This window comes from Haliotis cracherodii, unplaced genomic scaffold (assembly GCF_022045235.1).
Source record: "Haliotis cracherodii isolate W230 unplaced genomic scaffold, xgHalCrac1.p SCAF_23, whole genome shotgun sequence".
In the NCBI taxonomy this organism is placed as follows: Eukaryota; Metazoa; Mollusca; class Gastropoda; order Lepetellida; family Haliotidae; genus Haliotis; species Haliotis cracherodii.
The window spans coordinates 4594084-4613727 of NW_027266279.1; the positions used below are offsets into that span (position 1 = coordinate 4594084).

At 39.5% G+C, this 19644-nt stretch overlaps 1 pseudogene; it reads left to right on the forward strand.

Moving 5' to 3' along the window:
• The first annotated feature begins 3137 nt into the window (after positions 1–3137).
• Positions 3138–12255, forward strand: LOC139471950 (uncharacterized; annotated as a pseudogene).
• The last annotated feature ends 7389 nt before the right edge of the window (positions 12256–19644 follow it).

Here is a 19644-nt window from a genome sequence, read left to right on the forward strand (position 1 = left end):
TTTTAAATGAAACAATCGTTGGAAAGCCTACTATGTCCATCTTCAGTCCAGATTATATACAATGCACCAAATTAACGAAACAGAAAAAGAGGCGTTTTGAGTTGTATGCTTATAAATTATATATTGATTTTTAGAAAAGGTCACAGTTACTTTTCCCGCTGATATTCTTCTGTTATCTTGTGACATCAAACGTGCCTAAATCACAATTAAATAACAACCAAATAGCTGATTCCCTTCCACTGATTTGCCCACCTAAACTGAGACCGTCTCGTCTCTTTCATATTTAGATCTATGCATAAATAGTCAGAGTGACAAAAAAACTCCCCATAAGACAGTTTGACAAGGGGCATGACTTTCCAATAGTCAACTTTTATGTCGAGAACATATTCTAGCAGCACCGGCCTTCGTTGTCTACACAGGTTCCCGTGTCTTTTTAGATGAACTGTTGACTCGACCAAAGACGCGTCTGAGGGGATCGCGTGGTCAGACTGGATGACTTGGTTGATGTTTGGCATCGTATCCAAACTGTGTAGATCGATGCCTGTGATGTCAACCACTGGATCGTCTGGCCCAGACTCAATAATTTACAGACCGACGTCAAGGAGCGGGAATATTGCTGAATGCGACGTTAATCAACAACGAACATACGACTGGTCCTTTAACATGCTGCTTTATACGGAAACCACACTATCCCTGGCCACTTCTTCTCACATGGCCCAGAGTTGCGCCCCCTAACACAGCCAGTATTCTATAATCATGGGCTCGAATCCCTTTTTGCCATGATCATGTTTCTGCTCGTGTTCTGCATCGCTTCAGACATTCCTCATAAAGTAAGCTAACACGCCGTGATGTAACTGTTCAAAGCGGCGTTAAACCGAAGCTTATGCAATAAACCAGAAGTTGTTGTCCAAAAAGGTGTACGTTTTTCTATTTACTCAACATCATCTAGAATGCCAAGCAATAGTTAATATTTGCCGATTTAACAACAGTCAAGTCCTATCATACCATTCAACACAGACTTCATTCTCCGATTCCAACAAATAACACATTAAACCATAGCTTGTCGGTGAAACTAAATCTGCCTGTATTTATACATGTATCTGTATTTTAACTGAGGCCTTAAACACCAAACAAACAATTAATTAGAGCATTTGAGGGACACTCACTTTAGACACGAAATGGCAGAGGAAAGATGAAGTAGACTGTGCCAGTCTAGATGTTTGTCATTGCAAAGGGTTATCGTCTCAATAAACATTTGGGAACATTTTCATTCTATAAAACGAGGTTCCATTATCGTTCAATACATGGCATCACAGAATATAACTGTTAAACAAATGGCACTATAAAGGATGATGTTGTTGATAAGATACATGAAAGAAATGTCATTTTGACGAAACATTTTATGAAACCCGAATGAAAGAAAGTACAGATATTTCTTTTGTGTTTTCATCAAGCCATATTTGATACGTGAGGGAGCCAGGTTTACGTGAACGTGATGAATTCAAGGATAGACCTACACTAACTCCTAACACACGATGTCATGAGAAAAGACTCATCACGTTTCCATTTAAAATTGCGGTCTATAAATAATTGAATCTGGACCAGACAATGAGGTGATTGACACCATGAGCATCAAACTATGCAATTGGGATACGATGACATGCATCAGCGAACCTGAGCACCCTTTCCCGTCAGTTAGGGAGGACAACATGAACAACACATAGTGGGTCGTTTTATATTTGATGAACAACTTATTATGATTATGAGTGACTCATGTGGAAGGACTTCCTGTTAAAATTGGTTAAATAAACACAATACAACGATACCGTTTAAATAGAAATATACGCGGCGGTTTTAACCTTTAACACAGCCAAATAACACTCCCCCATTTTAAGAAAAGGAAGTGGGATAAATGACAAACAAAAGATACAATTCATCGGCCCTGGGGCGTTCCCCTCGCTCGAGGTTTACATTTTCAAACATAATCTATCAATGATTAAATTTAATGCATATTTTTTTTAAGGCATATGCGTGCCCAAATTGGTAAACTGAGAATATGAACGCTTGGTGAAACCATTTTGTTTCAAAGGTCAATCCGGGAACCAAAAACTATATCATGTTTGTGTCAGAAGGAAACATATCGAAGATTGTTTTCTGGTATTTCTTTTGTACGTGTGGTGTCCTCTATTTTGTACATAATTATTCAAAGAGTGTCGTTGCCCTGCTAACATACTCACCCTGGCCTTGCGTACATTCGATAAAAAGTTCAACATATCACTGGTTCCTATGACCACAAAGAGCACAAACCTGCAGCATAATGGATGCCGGTCTTTTCAACTGTTCTTCACTTTCAAAATGTTATCATTCTACTTGACATGGACATCCAACTCATGTTTCCTTTTCCTTGATTAGCTGCATTTCTTCTATTGTTTAATTAAATTCAGGCAGGAATTATTCTGGGTATTGTTTTTCTCCGGTAAAACAATCATACCAACTTCCAGAATCACTCCTTGTATTCCTGTTATCTATTTGCTCAACAAACATAGGGGTCATCATATAATTATGATCAGTTAACGTTGTGTTTCCAGTATTTGTGATCAACTTGGTGCGGCTTAAAGTAATGTTTGTTTCCTGTTATCTTTGATTCGATGCATTCAGGTCACACACTTGAGACATTAACTTGTCATCGATGACAGGATGTGCACAAGTGGTATCATTCAACACAATTGTATAGCCACTGAGCTATTTGTCTCGTAAGAGGTCAGTCTGCTGGTAAACGCTGCCTTGTCATATTGCGTTGTGACAGAATGGAAAGAGTTCGGCTGTGGTTACTTCTGTTTCCTACAGTTATGTGCAATCTTACCTTCCTTTCTCCAAGGGATTTAGTGTCAGAATATTGCTTTAACCACAATCCCCTGTATCATCCGATGCCAGTTTCAAAGTCCATTCTGGAAGTGTCTGTCAGCTTTAATCTGCTACATATTGAAAATCTGGATGAGTCGAAACAAATATTGACCACCACGGGATGGTTCTTCTTTGCGTGGACCCTTGAAGGATTGTCATGGGATGAAGCTAATTTTCAGAATATACCAAGGGTTCCTGTTTCAGCTAAAGACATTTGGTTGCCAGATTTAGTTATGTATAATGCTGACAACAACTATGACCGTCTTGGGGGCGAACATCTACCAGGCACTGTCAGCAGCAATGGAACTGTGGAGTGGTACGCCATGGATCGCCGTTCAACGTCCTGTACTATAGATGTCACTAGCTTCCCATTTGACCATCAGCGCTGTTCCTTCCAGATGGGACAATGGATTACAGACACTTCGGAGATTAACTATACATTTCACGACGTACCCATATCCTTTATCTCACATCGAGAAAATGGTGAGTGGAAGGTTTTAGGTTCGTTTGTGAAAAAATATTACTCGCATGAAGGGATGTATCAGGTCCTGGAGTTGGGACTCATCCTAGCTCGATGTCGAGCTTACTATATACTTACCGCCGTTTTGCCTGTTTGCATCCTATCTGGTCTCAATCTGATGGTGTTTCACGTGCCCCCGGGGTCAGGAGAGAAGATTACCCTGTGTGTTTCTGTATTGTTGGCCTACGCCGTGTACCTGACCTCCATCAACTCCTTCTTACCGTCTGTGTCCGACCACGTGTCTCTCTTCAGCGTCTACCTTCACTGCATGTTTGTCCTCAAGGCTCTGACTGTTGTGTCAACAGTCTTTGTTCTACACCTTCACTCAGCACTGCCCAAATCTACAATAAGAAAACAGCTGACAAAACATCTTTCTCCCAGGTCCAAGAAATACACATCTGGTGACCGTTCAGGTGATAATCATCAGTTACGAAATCGCCGCGATGTCTCTGTGAAACTCAGCAACAATGATGATGACATCACACATGTCCTGCAGGACGTAAAGTGGGCTAAAATTGTGAAAAGAATGGACTTTATATTCTTTCGTATTTTCTTAATGTTGTTCATTTTGTCGACATGTGGCTTCTTCTGCGCAATTGTATCCAGACAAGAGTAATTTAGAATGTACAATTATTTCAAGTCTATGAATGGCATTTAGACGTGATACACATGAAATATATCATTTGTGGACATCAACGTCTTTATTTTGAGGAAAACATTCATTCACCTGATGAAGGTGTGAGCATAGACTCCGAAAAGACGTGTTCCTCATAATAATGAAGAAGACGTCCATAAACTATCTCTCTTATGATTATTTCAGGCATACAGTAATAAGGCGTGCTCGTTCTCCTTAAAAATTGATGGTCATGTTGGACATTTTACAGTCGAGTTTTCAAAGTCGAAATGTTTAAATGTATTGTAAGCATTGTTAAGCGTTGTTGTTATTTTGTTTGAGAACTGATTACAATATCTGTTAAGAAGTCTTACTAATAAGACATATTTCAATCGTCAAATCAACTTTCCCCTTTAATGCATATTCTACCCTAAATTTGGAAATTACTCTATTCTGATTGGGTAATGAGAGGTTGTCATTCTTAAATAATGACATACAAAATTGCGGTAACTATTCAGTGGATCTGTGGCATTACATTTCGTGCAGAAAACATGATAGAAATGTATGAAGAGAATGTATCTCTAGTTTTGGGGACAAAAGAGGGCTTGGAATTCGGAGCTTTTCTCTTGACGAATGTGATGTCATATTTTTTCTCTTACAAACAGCTATAAACGTCATAATGGTGCGGCGTAAGCTTGCTTTAGGGGTGTCAACGTTGCCGTGTTATATGCTTTCAATGTTTGTGTGAGGTATTTCTGTGTAAAAAGTACTGGGGCATGTACAATCACATATTTTGTTTGAACGCTATTGTCGGTGAATCCATAAGATTGTCAACCAACATTGGACGCAAGACATGCATGTTCAATCAATATATACTCAGCAAGTTCCTGTGACACGATATAAAACAAGAGTGGACAGTGGACCAGTAAAACAAGTTGACACATTTAATGACACATGTCTAGCACAGATATGACGTTATGACAGGACAAAGAAGTAAGAACAGAACGTCAATAGCGTGTTTGTCCCCATCTCGCTAGGATGCATGCAATGCACCTCCTTTGCATTGAACGGATCAAACGTCTAACACAGTATTGTGGGATGGCATCCCATATCACCACAAGCCTGTATTTCAGTTCCTGTACTGTAGTCGGATCACGTGTTAAACTTCGGAGACGGCGGTCCATTTCATCCCAAATGTGTTCAATTGGAGAAAAATCTGGAGAGCGAACAGGCCATGGGATCACATTCACGTTGTTCTGTCCACGTGCTTGTTGATCACTTGCAAACGAGTTTGTCTCTCGGTGATCCCTCCCCACATCATACCACTGTCTCATCCGAAACGGTCTTCCTCCACAACACAGTTCTGAGCGTAACGTTCACCGCAACGTCGCTATACTCGCATTCGGACATAGCCGTGAGTCTCATCGGTGAACAGAACCTGTCTCCACTGAATTGCCGTCCGACGCACTCGCTGTCTACACTGCTACACATGCAATCGGCAGTGATTATTGGTCAGAATTGGGCGTCTGGCTCGTCTCCTCGCAACATTCCCGTAACGTCTAACACGGCGACGTACAGTGTGTGCCGATATTCGAAAGACCAGGGGTGGTTCTCGCAGTGATTGAAGCAGGCTGGAACCGATTTCGCAATTGGGTAGTTCGAATCTAACGATCTTGATAGACGCTCGTAGCGAGGGACCTGTCGCTCCTTGGTCGGTCTCTGACAGTGTTTGTTAGCAGCCATTGCTGCCATGACGTCCAAATGGTGTTTTTGTGCACGTTCAATCGCCTAGCATCTTCACGCTGCGACGTTCCTGACTGGGGCATACAAATGGTTCTCTTGTGGTGTTTTTCAATGTTGCAGTTGTTAAGTGAGTGAGTGAGTGAGTTTGGTTTTACGCCGCTTTTAGCAATATTCCAGCAATATCACGGCGGGGGACACCTGAAATGGGCTTCACACATTGTACCCATGTCGGGATTCGAACCCGGGTCCTCGGCGTGACGAGCGAACGCTTTAACCACTAGGCTACCCGACCGCCCCTGCAGTTGTTAAGACAAGCAGAAACAATGCATACCGAATCCCTACAACACGCGTACTTTTAGACCCTGGTTTACATCATCAGTTGCATGATTTCTGCATGAAAGGCACTTTTGGCAATAAGATCATGTTTGTGCTACATATTTTCATATTTTCGTATCCGAATTGAACACCAGAAGGATTTTCGATTGAAAAGGGGTGTCACAGGAACTTTTGTTGTTGTGAATATCGGCTCACATCGGTTTAATTAGTCACGTCAGACTGGAGATAAACCTAATGTGTACAGGTAGGTGACCTGTAGATTTTACAACGCTAAATGTAACACTTAAAACCGCACGTTGCACGTACGGTACATATCCAACTTTGCGCAGTTAAATCTACAGGTAACCTACCTCTACATTGAAAACACTGAAAATCATCTGCCAAGTACATCTGTCAAATATGTTGAACTACTCATTGACAGTTTGATATTTGTTATTAACCATGATATTCCATTACCAATAGACATTCAGGTTTGGCGTGTACATGTAGCAAACATGTGCGTTATGTTTTTCGTACGTTTAGTCGTTAATTGTCTGTGTGATGTGTTTCAGTCATCTTTCCTTAATGTGCTAATGTATAAGGGGTTGTTTGCATGAAATAAAGCTTTTCAGGAAATTAGTGTATATTCTGACGAGTTTACCTATATATTGAATCGGACGACAAACTGTATTTGAGGGAAAGCTAGGGATGGTATTATCAACGATTGTACAAAACTAAGAATCAGTATCACTTACAACGTCAAACAAGCTTGTAATACACATGATTTGCTTATGCACATGTTCATACGAATTAATAACGGTACATTATGCACATACACATGTTGAGTTTTGAAGAGATTGGTTACTGACAATGCCAACAAGGAACTAGAGTACACAGAGGGAAGTCACGAATGTGAAAAGAAAAGCACTCTCAAATAGCCAAATTCAAATAGGTGACCTTCACCCACATGACCAAGTAAGTTTCAGATCATTCTGATTCTATCCTTCTATCAACAACATGGCCATATTGCGCTTGACGAACAACTAAATATTTTTGTTGTGTCTTACAAAAGATTTTATGTCAAATTTAAGAAAATAAACTCCACTGAACAAAAACGTTTTCAGTAATAACGTATACAGTGGTTTAACACATCCAATTATCACACATTTAAATCAGCAAAACATAAAAAGTACAAAGCATTCATGTTCATTTACAGTGACCAATTTCAATTGCAATATACCAGTTCACAAACCTTCAGTAACTTGACCGAGTACCTGTCATGACATTGTCTTTGCCTTTCATGTGTTTAGTCTCATGATTGTATTCTTGAAACACAAACTCCATCTCAACCACCTCTGATTTTCATTTCATAAATAAACGACAGTCTATTGTTATATGAAAGTAATGTGTAGTCTGAATGCCATGACATACTACAAAATGTCATAGAGCAGTATCATTGCAGTGATTTATCTGGTGCTTGTCACATTTTTTGGAAAGTAGCAAGCAGGTAGAATTATGTCTTTAACACCTTCCTATAACAACACACCTTCAGCACCAAGATTACTCGCGTCAATTTTTTTCTGAAAGTCGGGTGCTGTTGAGAACTTATAACATCATAACTTTGTCAAATGCAGCCTGACATTCACTATCCGAAGTCAAATTCAAACAAACTGAACTGCTGAGGTCATGTCGAAAGTTGAAGTGAGCAGAACAAATCCAATGTAATGTTTCAAGTTCACGGTACATGATCATTGCATTGACTGAAGAAAGGAGACATAGCCTTATGTAAAATACATGTGTATACATATAACCACAGTGACTCAAACGAAGTCTCGAAGAATAACTTCATCACGTCTTTAGCATATGTGAATTTGGAAGTGAGATAAATTAAATAAAGTTCTTACCAAAATATGAACAAGGTTTTGTAATGTTTATATGGAAATTCATTGGGCATCGTTTGAACTCTGACAATGGAATTCAAACAACATTCGAGTACAAGAGCCGAGAAACGTGTTTAAAGTAAGGATCGTATCGTAGGGATAAATATGTTAGAAATATGAATTAATTGTTGTACATTGATTTTACTGTGCTTTATATAATGGTGTAGAAAAACTGTAAATGTAGATAAATATAGTATAGTGTAACACAGAAGGGAACGTACAATCAAGAACTTGGTGCATGTGCATGTGCATGTGCATGTGCATGTGCATGTGTGGAATAGACATAATATACATATGTTATCGTTATTCCAACGGTACGATAATCGTATGCAAAATGTTACTTCTTGATCCAGTAACCCGTAATTATGGCGAATGTTCATCTGCCATTCAATCCTAAAATATCATTGATTGATTTTCAGATTTTTCTGGAAGTAAGTGAGTGAGTTTGGTTTAACTCCTTCATGTACAGTATTTCGGTTACTTCACAGCATGTCAACTTGATTTGGAAGGAAATGCTGAAGTAAATTACGGGTCTCAGACGTTAACCAATTGGATGAAACGCACGAGCACGAGTGATTGAGTGAGTTGGGTTTAACGACGCTTTGGTCAGTATTCCAGTAATATCACTGCGTGTCGGTTTGAGAATCTCCGGCGTTTGCCACTTTGGTGAAACCTACGAGCACGAGTTTGTTACTGACAAACCTGGAAACATAACCATGTCGAAACGGGATTCGAACCAACAAACGTAGATTTGTGGCACACCTAAAGGACGCCTTTGACAACTGGGCCACCCGTGCCCTTATCTTGACTTCAGATAAGTTTTATTTACAGTTTTAGCATATGTTAGTACACAACGTTGAGTCGAGAAAATTCCTTTATCAGCATGATGTTCATGTAGGTGTCACATGCGTCTAAGATGTCTTGAACCCAGCTGAGTCCAGCTGTGGCCCTGGCGATACCTTCAACCTCTGAGGCACTAACATTCAAAAACGTCTGGTGAGTATTGGTTGTTTTTTACCGCGTTCTGCAGCAAGATCACGTGTAGACTTACAGGTGGGCTTCATTCGTTGTTCCCATGTTGCAAATCGAGCCTGGGCCTTCGGGGCAACGTTTCAACGTTTTAACCACATGTATAGCCAACCAGAAAGACTTCTGGTGAAAGCAGTATGAAATCGGCAACAGTTCTTGAAGGTTACGTTGTTAAACGTATGCACGTTTAGAAACACTTATTTCGGCGTTGTATCGAGCGATATGTATCACACTTATCGAGTGGTAAACGTCAAAACGCACGGCAACACGGCGTTGTTAACTTCATGCATTCAGCGTGGCGCTTAGAACCTCTAGTAAACAAGTGCCGATCGCCCCGATGCTATCCACTTCACTGGACGTGTATGAAGCTGGGGATCAAAGATGTGTCACATCTACATTTTTAGAGCCTGGGCGCATATTATTTGAATTGACACGACAATGCACATTAAAAACATAAACTTCTTACACTCAGAATATGAATACTTGGTTAAACAGTTTGGTTTCAAAAGTCAGCCTGGGAAGAAATACATACCCTGACAGATCTGATAAAGATAATGCACCGTTTGGATTTCATTTTTCACTATCACATGGCTGCAAAAGTGCAAACTCGTGTCTATATCTGTTTATTCTTACTCACTATTCCTGGTCAGTATCGTTCAGTAGTTGTTTTTTGGTGTTACAGAAGAGAAATATAGTTGATTATATCATATGTCAGGATTTGTTGAGAGTTAGCAGAAATGTATCTGCATCCTGTAACAACATGATTATGAATAGTATTCTGAATTTTTCCGTGGTTGCCTCCCCGGTTGTGCATAGTCCAGTATTAATTTGCGTGACGTTAGTGGAAGAGTCCAGTTACCACAGATGTAACATTGGTACTAAAACCGAAGTTAATTGTAACACACTTTTAACATTGGATTAACCTATTCTTGCAGCCGTGAATAGTTTAAGAATCAGAATATTAATTGGGTCAATGAAAGGAAAGACTTGAATTGAGTTTGTGTCAGAAAAAGAACCAGCGAAAAAAATCATGACTGAATTTCCGTCTGATCGAGTCTCTGATTCCCCTCATATAAATTTGAGCTCAAATAACTCTAGAGTCGTATGAGCCTGTGGAGTCATTTGAGCCTTCCAGACCAACAGTTAAGGAACAGCTATTTCAGGACGGTATTCAGTAACCGATCAATCAACGTCCGTGCAGGCCATCTTTCGTGAATATACTTGGACAATACGGACTTATTTCCTGGCAGATCCTTGCTTCTCAACTTCAAAAGTTATCATATCAATATATCGATGCTGAGAAAGGGATAAATACGATACGTCAATACCTGGATTCTTTGTACACAAAACGCCACTTGCCAGGGAACGAAGAGGATATCTTTGTGCCTTTTGAATGTGTATTTTGATGTAAAAAGAAAGCCAAATCAACTACTTTCTTTCAATATCAGTAAACATATTAGCACACAACACATTCATGAGTTGAATTTACATTTAGGATCACAATTCTGTGGAGAGCTTCACACCAGTACCCTCTAAACTTGTTAGGTTTACATCGTGTGCGCGCGCGTGTGTGCGTGTGCGTGTGCGTGTGCGTGTGTGTCCGCTATTTCGAAAAGAGTTGAACTAATTGTACTGTTGCCCTGTGTGAGCATGTCTCCCGCTGTGTTAACGTGAACATATCGACAGTAGTACTATTGTTGTACAGGTTCCACTTTCCCACTTAGCTTCCAACGCCTCCTTGTTTAAATTTGATACAACGTCCGACATATCACTGGTTCCTATGGCAACCACGACTGCCACCCTGCAGTATCATGGATGCCAGTATGTTTAGTTGCTTCACTAACAGAACTATCAACTCGACAACATTGGCCAACGGTGATATTTCTTCCTGTTTCGTCTGGTAATGTTTACAAAGTCGATCTATTCAGGCTATAATTGTGACGATGGCATCCAACATAGGGTATGTTGCCTTATGTACAGAGTTGCGTGGTGAATAAATACAAGATCGGTAGATATACGAGATTGAGTATTTACTGCTGTTGATATTTTCAACTCATTAAACGGAGCTTCTGCTGTTTAGTCAGTGTACATTTTTTTAACCATATACTGTAGATTAAAGTACTATAATCCCTCTTTGCAGGCATTACGTGCTGGTTAAAGCTGTCGTGTCATGTTGCTTGTGTTTGAATTGAAAGAGTAGTGCTGTGGTTACTTATGTTACCTATAGTTATGTGCAATGTTACATTCCTTTCTCTAGGGAATGTAGTGTCAGAGTATTGCTCTAACAACAAACTCCTGGAAGTGTCATGGGATGAAACATTTTAGAATATCTCAAGGGTTCCTGTTTTAGATAAAGATATAAGGTTGCCAGATTTAGTGATGTTTAATGCTAACAACAACTATGACCGTTTTGGGGTGAACATGTACCAGGCACTATCAGCCCATAGATCGCCGTTCAACATCCTGTAATATAGATGCCACTAGCTTCCCATTTGATTATCCTTCCAGCTGGCACAATGGCGTACAGACACTTCAGAGGTTAACGACACATTTCAAAATGTACCCATATCCTATATCTCACACAAAGAAAATGGTGAATGGAACATTTTGGGTTCGTTTGTGAAAAAAAATATGACTTATCCTAGCTCGACTTCGGGCTTACTCAACACTTTTGTCTGTTTGTCGTGTACCTGTCCTCCATCAACTCCTTCTTACCGTCTGTGTCCGACCACGTGGCTCTCTTCAGCATCTACCTCCACTGCATGAAGGGATGTATCAGGTCCTGGAGTTGGGACTTATCCTAGTTCGATGTCGAGCGTACTACATACTTACTGCCGTTTTGCCTGTTTGCATCCTATCTGGTCTCAATCTGATGGTGTTTCACGTGCCCCCGGGGTCAGGAGAGAGGAGTGAAGAGTGAATAGTGTGTGTCTGTATTGTTGGCCTACGCCGTGTACCTGTCCTCCATCAACTCCCTCTTATCGTCTGTGTCCGACCACGTGGCTCTCTTCAGCATCTACCTCCACTGCATGTTTGTCCTCAAGGCTCTGACTGTTATGGCAACAGTCTTTGTCCTACATCTCCACTCAACACTGCCCAAGTCTACAATAAGAAAACAGCTGACAAAACATTTTTCTCCCAGGCCAAAGAAATACTTACCTGATGCCAGTTTAGCTGATAATCTTCAGTAGGGAAACAGTCACAGAGATGTCTCTGTGAAACCTACCAACAATGCAGATGACATCACACACGTCCTGGATGACGAACTGTGGACTGACATTGTGAAAAGAGTGGACCTTGTATTCTTTTGTATTTTCTTAATGTTGTTCACTGTGGACAGGTGGCGTTTTCTGCGCAATTGCTTCCAAAGAAGAGTAATTTAGAATACATGATTATTTTAGTCAAGGGTGCGGGTTCTACTTTAAAACGAATGGTAATGCTGGACATTTTACAGTCGCGTTATCAAAGACGAAAAATTCAAATGTATTGTTGGCATTGTCCAGCGACTGTATTTTTAAGTTTAAATACTAACTATAATATCTCATCAGCAGTGCTCAAATGAGGCATATTTCAGTCTACAAATCAACTTTCCCCTTTAATACATATTCTACCCTGAATTTGGAAATTACTGGATTTTGATTGGTGAATCAGAGGTTAATAACAAAACATCCCCTTGGATTGAAACAGCCGATTTGACAGCCGCATCACCGCAGAGGTGCTATTAAAAGAAGAGTACTTCTAACTCAGTCATTGTCGGTAATCATTTTTTAATTATTAAATGTACAGTTATATATTACAAGATGCAAAGTTGCATTTACTACAATATTCAAAGGATGTGTTGCAATATATTTTGTGCAGAAAACATGATAGAAATGTACAAAGAGAATGAATTTCAAGTTTTTGGAACAAAAGAAAGATTAAAATTTAGCGCTTTTCTGTATACGACTGTGGCGTCATATCTTTTGCCTTACTATGAGCGATATGATGTCATAAAAGTGACGTGTAGGCTTGTTTAGTTTCCTTTAATGGTGCCTTATTCACGTTAGCTAACAAAGTTGCTGTGCTACATGCGTTTAATGCCTGTCTCGTGTTCGAGAGAAGTATTACGTAAAGTAATTCCATAATTCATATCTACAACAAACTCAGAACAACACATCACACATGGACTCAACACATGCCGCTTCATTCAATTCATGTAACACAGTTTTATTTGGTGATGTTAGAATGGAGATACACCTACTGTGTTCCCAATGTAGAGCCAGGCTACTTGAAGATTTAAATACATTACATTAAACACATAAATCCTCACCTTGCATGTACGGTTGCATATTCATTTTTACGTGGTTAAACCTACAGGTACTCTAGATTTACACTGAAAACACAGTAGGTTTATCTCCTGAGAACACATGTCAGGGACCGCCCCCACGGTCTAGTGGTAGAGCGTCCGCCCGTGATACCAAAAGACGTTAAAAGATGGTACTTGTTGTTACCCTGTCTGGCATTCAGCATTAAGGGGCTAAAACAAGGACTGGTTGGCACGGAGTCAGTATACTCTGTCTGAGTGGGTATTTATGTTAAACTACTCCTTGTCAATTTGATACTTGTTATTTATCTTGGTATTTAATAAAGAATAGACATACAGATAGGGTGTGTGTATGAAGCAAACAAATGCATTCTTTTCTTAATACTACCTTATTAATTGTTTGTGTGATGTGTTTCACTTATCATTCCTCTATGCACTTATGTATAAGGGGCTATGTGCATGAAATAAAGCTTTTCAGACCATAAATGTATGTTATGACGAGTTATTCTATGGGTTCCATTGAACGATGAGCTTGTGTATTTAAGGGAATGATAAAAATGCGACAGAAAGCATTGAGTGGTATAATTAAACGATTGTATTCAAACTAAGAATCAATATCTCTGACAATGTCAATATAGTCTGTAATACACACAATTTGCTGATGCACAAGAATAAATAGCGGAACATAATGCACATGTACAAGTTTGATGTGTTACTGACCATAAGTTCAGGGACGTTAGTCATGAATGTGAAACGAAACAACTCTCAATGAACCCACAACTAATGAAGTTACACAGCATTCTGATACTATCACTCTAGCAACAGGACCCACATGTCCATATTACATTTGTTCTACAACTAATTATTTTTTTTTGACTTTCACACAAAATGTCACTCACCTGATGAAGGAGTAAGTATAAACTCCGAAACGTTGTGTTCCCCAAATAAAGCAGTTGGCATCTATAAATTCTCTCTCTTATGTGTATCACTTCTAAATGTCATTCACCTGATAAAGGAATAATTATATATTCCAAAACGTTGTGTTCCTCACAATAAAGAAGTTGACAGCCATATTTCGCTCTCAAATGTGTATCACTTCGAAATGCCATTCAATACGAATGTTCACAAACCTTCAGTAAGTTTAGAAACATGGCAAACATCGTCTTTGACATTGTCATTTTCTTTGTTTCATGTATCTTATATCACGATTTTGTTCTTGAAACACAAGCTCCATCTCAACATTGGATTGTGGTCGGATAAGAAAATGGAGTTATCAGGATGAAATCTATTCATCAAGTTAGCATCTATTCTTTTATGAAAGTCAGGTGATTTGAGAACTTGAAATATAATACCACGTGTAGCTTTAACTTGGTCACAATGTTTGAGCAAATTTAGTAGTTAAAAACGCAGGAGAGCAACCACTTGTTCTTCACCGGCTATTAAAAACAGAAAAGAATCCAAGATGTTTTAAACATCATAAGAGTATTTGCCAGTCTTTTAAAAAAGTCAAACAGTGGAGTTGAGTATACCCGCTAATGAGATAATCGATCCACCCTTTCTCAGTTTAAACATCTGCATCATAGATTTTGAACTTCTGTTCTCAGTTATTTCATCAACATTGAGGTGAACAGTGACAACAAAAACATCTGCATTTCCAAGTCAGCAACGTCTGATGTTCCTTAATAGTAGTTTTACCTAGTTTACTAATGGTCCACTATCAATCACCGCAAGCTGTTAAGTCGGTATCTGAAATATTTCGTTTGGTTTAACATAATACAATTTTGTTGGGTCTATGAACGAGAAAGTTGTCGCCAATTTTTTATTATTTGGTTTTGTCGCATTGATCTTTGAGTTCCTATGCATGTAAACGACAGAAGGTATGAATGGCGCTCTTATCAATACTGACATGAGTAATACGTGAACATATGTTTATAAGTAAAACGGTGGCATGTTACTTTACACAGTTACACAACTCAGAAAATGATAACACCATGTTCTTTGAATTTCGTTTCCTTCCATGCACACACTGCAGTTCAAACAACTGTACATTTGCTAAAGACTTAAGCAGTTATTGTAGTTTACCTCATTTTCACGCCTTTATTTTATATCAGACGTTGGTCAAGTTTAGGCCATAAAAAGAATTTTTCGAAACTTCCTCTGATAATTATTTTTGTCATTACTCACAGTTTGCTTTGGATCACCTCTTTTAAAGGTAATATGTCAAATTGTGTGCATATATTGGATAAGCCAAAGACAATATTGCGTGAAGGCATGTTTAATGAACAAAGGTCCGTTGTCATATGCCACAAAATGCCAACAAACAACATGTGACCAGTAAACAGATCACACGTAAAAATGAGAAGATATGACGATAACTGAAACGTCAAAATGTCACGAAATCATTGTTCCCAAAATACAGCCCTCAGGTGGGCATATGTTATCCACATTATGCGATCACAACCTGACACCGTCGTCTCATGCTCCCAAAATGTGTCTGGATGGTTGCTAACGCAAGATTGTTTCCCTCTTCAGTAAGAGTATTGCCCGAGTTCCTTTGGATTTGTCGGAAGAACAGGTATCATGAGAGGGCGATCTGCAGCTCGTTCCACATGAGTTCGATAGGGTTGAGGTCTGGTGACCGGGCTGGCTACTCCATGCGGACAATGGTCTCCTGCTCAAAGTAGGCATCAACGACCCTGACACGATGAAGTCGTGCCTTTTCGTCCATGAGGATGAAGTCCGGTCAGAATGTACCAGCATACGGTCAACACATCCAGAATGTCACCTGTAGCACACATCTGTCATAGTGCTCCGCTGTAGGACATGGAAATCGGTTCTTCCATCTCTACTCATTCTATCGCATGATTGAACCCCGGCATAGCAGTCATGTTCGTTGGAATTCTGAAATCTTTCTCCTTGTCTACGCCATACTCGGGCACGACGATCTGCGAAATCTAGACAGAATCTCGTTTCATCAGTTGAATTGGTCAGTCCAATTGACTTGATCTTCAGCCCAATCCAAACGTTCCTGCCCCTGATTTCGGGTCAGTGGGAATCGAATACATGCCCTCCATGACCGGCAACCAGCCTGAGGGAGACGAGTATGCACAGGGATGAAACGTTAACTCTACTGGCGTTCCGCGGGTCATTTCAGAGTGTGGAGGCAGTCACGAAGTGATGACGTCTTTCTGCAATCAGGAGAGACCTGACTCCCACTGAGTGGTTGAACGCTGCCTCCCACCTGCATGTCGCTGGGAAGCTGATCCAAACGTCTGGTATCGATTCCATGCCCTGCTGATAACACTTTGACACCAAAGACTTCATCCGACATTTGCAACGTGACGTGTTGACCCAGTTTCAAGCATGCCTATGCATCTGCCTAATTCATCGCTCGTCAAACGACGTCTTTCACGCTTAAGGGGCATAAGTGTAGTCAATTATTACAATCCTTGAAGCAGTTTTTGTACTCTCTGATAATAATGAGCACCGATTCTGTCACGATACATCAAAAAAGATTTTGAAACACCTCGTGCACCTCCTGCCCGCGACGATTCACCAGATCAAGCTCCTGCCCGTCCGGCAAGGGACAGACCGAATAGGAATAAGGTCATGGCCATGGTAGAGACAGTACCAGAGATTTTGTGACTCGTCATTGTGTCATAGAAACAGACACTTGTAATAAATTTGAGGACTTGTCTGTGAATTTTTTATTTGGAACATTTCCGTTTTTCAGAAAAGTTCAGAACCTGACTTCTTGAACTACATAAAGTCCAGAAATAATATTACCACCAATGATTGATACCAAGATCTCTTTTCATACCCCTTCATTGAAGACTGGCTTGACGCAGAGCCAGACAGATCCGCTTGAAAAAATACAAATCTAAATGTTGCCGAGGATATTCTTGATTATCCAATAACGAGAGATGAGATATTTGATGGCATATATTATTTTAAGTGAAAGAAGGCAGGTTGTATAGATGATACTATAACTGAATTCTTTACCTATTTACTACTTCCATACTCAGAATTAATCTTTTATTTGATATTAGAAAATGGGCATTTTCCAAATTCATGGTCGTTTGGTATTATCGTCCCAATGCTGATAAAAGGGGGCACGGGTGGCCCAGTCGTCTAAGGCGCCGCGATTCGCTGTGCAGAGTTGCGTCCCTTGGGCACGCCAGAAACCTATGATTGTGGGTTCGAATCCCGCTTCTCCCCGATTATGTTTCTAGGTTTGTCAGCACCATACCCGTGCTCGTGGGTTTGACCGAAGTGGTAAACGTCTGAGACCTGCATCACGTGGGGCTTTCCTCCCACATTAAGCTGACACGCTGTGATATAACTGGAATACTGTTAAAAGCGGCGTTAAACCCAACTCACTCACCCACACCCAATGCTAATAAACAAGGTGATATAAAAAATGCAAATAATTACAGAGGTATTAACCTTGTAAGCATATTCAGCAAGATATTTACATCTATCATTAACAAGAGATTAGTGTTCTGCGGATAAAATAAGTGAAGCCAAAGCCACATTTAGAGAAGGTTAGAGGACTATTGATACTATGTTTATACTACAAACAATCGTACAAAATTATCTAAGTACCAAAGTGGGAAATTGTATGTTCAATGTGTTGACTTTGGAAAGGCATATGGTCACTTCTGTATGTTCATGGTCTTAGTTGTGAAAAGAGCAAACTTCTATGTAAAGTTTATGAAAATGTAAAAGTGTGTGTGAAAAATAACCCGAAATTGCTGGAAATGTTTGATAGTGAACCTGGAGTTAGACAAGGCAGTATGCTAAGTCCTTTTTTGGTCTCTTTTTTTTATTAATGAATAAGAAACACAAATTCAAGATAACTGTACAGATATAATTCAATTGCATCCTGACATAATACAATTGCTTTGCGGACGAAATTATATTATTCTCAATCATTGTTGGCGGTTTACAAAGGCAATACTTTGATTAATGAAAATTAACTGTAAACTAAGATAAAAGGAAGGTCAGTGTTTTAATGGTCGAAAATTTCCTCAAAAGGATAAATGGTTGTACAAAGGGGAACCCCTAGAAACCACCTTTTCCAAAAGTATTTCAGTGTATATTTTACAAATTATCTTACTTGTTTAATTGCATCGATGCAAGCTTAAGTACTAATTTGTATGTTAAAACACATTTATATTCTTGGAAATGTTACTTACAAATCGTTCTCCAAGATATTTGATTAAATATAAGTCCAATACTAGTGAGTGAGTGTGGTTTTACGACGCCGCTTTAGCAATATTTCAGCAATATTAATATAACGTTGGGGAACACCTGGTTTCATTACTATTTGATAGTGATTCATAAACACCAGCTCATGTTATAGTTGGAATCGAACAATTGACTGCATTTTGCAGAGATTTTTGTGTGTTTTGTGAGCAGAGATTCCTTATGCATATGGAAAGAGTCGCTTTTATTTACGTATCTTTAGAATTGTTTCAAGACATTCAAGCAAGCCTCCGCTATAAGTGAGGATTCTAGTCTTACACGAGGATCACTGTATTTCACTGTGTAACCTGACAAGAGTGTCCATCCTGATTGTTTGACCATATGGCATGGAATCTCGTTTGTCAAGACGAACTGTATTAATTAATAAAAGACAACGTCAGACAGTCATGTATCCTCTATAGAAAACAACTGAAAAGTTGAGTTCCTATTTTCACACTCTTCATATCATGTATGCCATGGCATGCGGGGAGACAAACGTAGGATGAATTTCGGAAAAAGCAGACAGTCTACCTATAAAACTATTAAGAGAAAACAGACATGATTACAGTTCGTGAAAATGCCAGGCGTTACTTATGGCATTCGAATGACACAGGTCGTTTCCAGGGAGCAAGGATATATCGGTATTGAGACATCCAGTGATGGAGTTGGGTCTTATTACAAATCTGCAAAGGAAACAAGAGTAGATTCAGACGGAATCTTTATGACTTAAAAATAACACGCCAGCATGTGGCACTGAAATAAGTCATCATTTCTTGCAATGTAAAAGTATACGACTGAGCAATGTAAAGCAGACATACTAAAAGCGTACGATAATGTCTTTTTCAAAACTGCATCTTCTTAATTGTGCGATCTGGTGAGAGAGCTTGTGTAATCACAAGAAAACAATATCTTCTGTGTCATGTGGTGGCGTGTTATATTGTTGTTTTCCCCTTACGACTGCTTCCCATAATGACGACTGTTTCAAAACTCATACTTAATGATTCAGTGATGCTTATTACTTCCTATCACA